Below are 4,287 nucleotides of genomic sequence, written 5' to 3'. Positions count from 1 at the left end.
CACCCAGATGCCCCTCATTTCAAGATCCTTAATTACATCTACAAAGATCTTTTTTTTTTTTTTTTAACGTTTATTTATTTTTGAGACAGAGAAAGACAGAGCATGAACAGGGGAGGGTCACAGAGAGAGGGAGACACAGAATCCAAAACAGGCTCCAGGCTCTGAGCTGTCAGCACAGAGCTGACGCGGGGCTCGAACCCACGGACTGTGAGATCATGACCTGAGCCGAAGTCGGACGCTCAACCGACCACCCAGGCGCCCCTACAAAGATCTTTTATTCCAAACAAAGTCACACCCACAGTTTCCAGGGGCATAAACATTAAAAACAACAACAACAACAGAATGCTTCACCAATTTGTGTGTCATCCCTGCCATGCCAGTCTTCTCTGTAGTGTTCCAATTTTAATGCATGTGCTGACAAAGTGATCACCACTGCCATTTTTTGAGATCATCAGTCAGTCCACTACAGGCATCATATACTTGAGAACTAGAGTATCAAATGTCCATTTGTCCAGGTGCTGTCTCCCTCTGCAGTAGATAGTATGAAGAGTACATAGATCCTGGGCCCCTTATTTTTCTTTGACCTCTTCCTTTCTTGATTTTTAAGTAGAACCTCCCCCTTTCATTAACTCACTTCATATATTTTAGAAACTGACAGAGACATAGCATAAAAGAAAGTAAGTGGTATGAGATAACTTTGTAGAGATGGAGACCACATAATGTAGCATCTTGAGGCAATAGGAAAAATGTGAAGTTTATTCAAAATAAAGTGGAATACTTATAACTAGTGAAATTTATCTATATTTTTACCCATGTTGAATTATGAGTGTCTTCATACATATCTCCATATATGTAAATGTCTAGGCTCAAGAACACTCTTTCTTGTCTAGATACAACACTGGAACTTTCAATACAGACAAGTTGAGAATAACTTCCATGGGGGCCAATGCAAATGAAAAGAAGATATGTTTATATTGCTGTTTCCATGTCTCAGAATTCAGTTTTTCCATTCCTCTTGTAAGGTGCTAACTGATGTTGGTTAAAGGATCAATATAGGGTTGGTTTTGCAAGACAGTGTGGACAAGACTCAGAAACTTTGTCAGGTTTCCAATTTTGCTACTGTTCTTTCGACTTCTGAACCTCACATATTCTGCATTCTGTGTTGACCCCAGAAGGTACTACAACACCTTTCCACTTCCTCCACCTAACTCCTACTCACGTACACACAATTTTTTGTCATTTTTGTCAAACCATCATCTGTTCCTCCTTTGTTAGTTTTCTCCCAAACCGTACTGTTACCAGTACACAATCCATCTCCTTAACTTAAGCAGCTTCTAGAATCCTATTGCATCCCCCCACCACTAGTCAGAGATAAATTAGAACAGTCCTACCTCTATGCCAGCCCTTTATTTCTCTGCCTAAATACCTAAATATTCATGTTCTTGAACTTCTCATTCACTCACCACTTCACAAAATATACTGATTTCAGTGTTCATATATAATGTTAAGAGTTTATTTTATGTTACTGTTAAATGTTTGCACAGTTGTCTGGATGGAGCCTTCCATCTGTCCACACAAAGGAGCAGACATTCCACATTATGTCAATGGGTTGTTTCTAATGACATATGCACTCAGATGGAATGTGAAAATGAGACTGCAGAAAGTTTGACCCATATGTGCAAAGAGAAAGAACATTTATGTTAATGCTCATTATCTGACTATTAGAAACCTCTATCAATCAATCCACTGTAAGGTGTCAGTAGTTTTACAGGAAGTAGAAGATATAGCTTCTGACATTTGGGAATTTACAGAATAAACAAATGCATATCACCAGAAATAAGAAACCATACAGAAGAAATTGGAGAGATCTGAGTGTCTGTTGAGGTCAGGATGCATAAATTATCCACTGCAAGAGGGATCTGAAGAGTTTTGAGATGGCATGGTACATGTGTGATGATGGTTGTGGGGAGGGATGGCAGAAACTTGGCTCCAACTCTAATCACTGTATATCCCCGAGTTTCCTATTTTTCAACTGTCAAATGGAGATGCTGATGTCATCTCTTTCCAGGACTGTTAGTAATATTAAATGAATTTGTATATGCAACGTATATGGAATATATTTGCTTATGTGTTAATTCTCTGCCATCTGCCCTCCCTCAGAAAGTAGATTTGGAGTCAATGTTATAAATCCAGCATTACAACATACCTGTCTTGAAGATGACTATATCAAGGTGGCTATACAAGCCGTGGTGAAAAGAATGACAAATATCTAACAATTTAGGGAGCTATCCATGTGTCTAGAAATTTTACTAGTATAAAAAAAATTAACGACATACATAGAACAACATACCTAAGTAATTATATTCAAAGTTAACTTTATGATGTCTTCAAAAGTAAACTTTTTAGTAATATTTCAGTCTTTATTGTTTTTAGGGGAAGGCACCATCTAAGTGGCTCTTTCTTTTGTTAATGTTTCTTTTAAAAAATTAAACCAGTGATAATTTTGCATATGATGTTTATCAACTTAAACACAGATATCAGGAAAACTTATGGAATGCTGGTGACTAGACACTTTGTGATTAAATTTGTATCTTTTGTGGATATACGATCATATAAAAATAGGATTTTTATGCATTTATTTTAGATTAATTAAGCTTGCTGATCACATAATACTGAAATCATAAGTTCATGATACCTGGGGCGTATTGTATATTAAGTTAAAGAATACAACATCCTGGAGAATAAGGATACAAGAGCCTGTGGAGGGAATGAGAGGTATAAAAGAGCAATATATGAGTAAAGGCAAAAACAATAGGAGATTTTTTTTATGAGCTAACTAAAAGAAATAGAAATGTATTTGTATTGCATTTATTTTTTTTTTAATTTTTTTTTCAACGTTTATTTATTTTTGGGACAGAGAGAGACAGAGCATGAACGGGGGAGGGGCAGAGAGAGAGGGAGACACAGAATCGGAAACAGGCTCCAGACTCTGAGCCATCAGCCCAGAGCCCGACGCGGGGCTGGAACTCCCGGACCGCGAGATCGTGACCTGGCTGAAGTCGGACGCTCAACCGACTGCGCCACCCAGGCGCCCCTTGTATTGCATTTAGATTAAGGTGAAGACATAGCTAGATATTACAATATTTCTCCTGCTTGCCAACCCGTGAGTAGCCTGTATTGAAATGTCAGAAAATTTTGTTGTTACAAAAATGCCTACTCTATCATCTGTAAAGTGTGCTCAGTTATTGTTACACGTCTGGAAACCAAACCCTGAAGGAGTGAAGCTATAGCCTTTGTGACCAGCATGGCATCTGCCATATAATGCGAGCGCAGTGAGTTTGAGAGTCAGAAAGCATGAATCCAAATTTCTTGTCTGTCACTTAATTACTGCCACCTCAAGCAATCATTCATCCATTTTAAGCCTTATAGTCTTAAGCTCTAAAATCAGGATAATGTATCAAAATGGCATCTCAAAGCATGAGGATCCAATAGTATCATAGTTCGGCGTTAAACCTAGTTACTTGTTTATTCAAAACAAGTAACTTTTCTCCTCCCTGTATCTAATCTAACCTCCACAAGAATGAGCTCAGGCTAAAACACTTACATATATAGTAAGGATCCATTCTTACATAAATGGTCTGTATGGCACCTTCAGTGGGACATCAACCATGGAAATACTCCCGATACATCATACTGGAACATCAGCGATGTCACTGCCCATACTTGGTGTGAGGTTCACCTTGATGACTGCCTACTTGCATTGTGCTAAACTGTGCAGAGGTCTCATAATTTTGAATTTGTACAGTAGAGGAAATTATTTCATGCGTTTTAGATTGACATAAAGGAATTTAGTATAATAAAAGCAGGGGATAATAAGTTTTACCTGGGAGTGGTTCAGAGGAGGGAATGATGGGGAGAACACTGTTTCAAATTCAAAATGCCTTGCATGTGTCTCATGATGTTATAAAAATAACTTTCCAAGAAGTCATGGCCCCAAATGCATCCCTTCCCTAAGAATCCGCCCTCTATGAATGATGATAGTATGTTATACCCCTTAGTTATGTTGGGGTAGAAAATAGTTAAGCAATCACTGATTTTAAAAGCATAATTTTTTTTCATAAAAAGTAACTTTTTCACTTATTCTTTTGTTTTCTATAGCATGGCTTCTCCATTCCTTGATTTTATTTTGCATCAGTGATATTTTTTTACACGCTACCACAATTACCCACTCACAGGGATTCTATTCTAAGCTGCACCAGATCTGCAACAACTACAAAATTCTGTTTC

General features: G+C 37.8%; 1 pseudogene; it reads right to left on the bottom strand.

Moving 5' to 3' along the window:
* Positions 1-331: 331 nt before the first annotated feature.
* LOC112856586 (U6 spliceosomal RNA) lies at positions 332-430 on the bottom strand (annotated as a pseudogene).
* Positions 431-4,287: the final 3,857 nt, after the last annotated feature.

Source organism: Puma concolor, chromosome B3 (genome assembly GCF_028749965.1).
Source record: "Puma concolor isolate L17-30 chromosome B3, mPumCon1.1.hap2, whole genome shotgun sequence".
Taxonomy (NCBI): Eukaryota; Metazoa; Chordata; class Mammalia; order Carnivora; family Felidae; genus Puma; species Puma concolor.
Note: the sequence above shows the minus strand (reverse complement) of the source record. Positions and strands in the feature narration are given on the sequence as shown.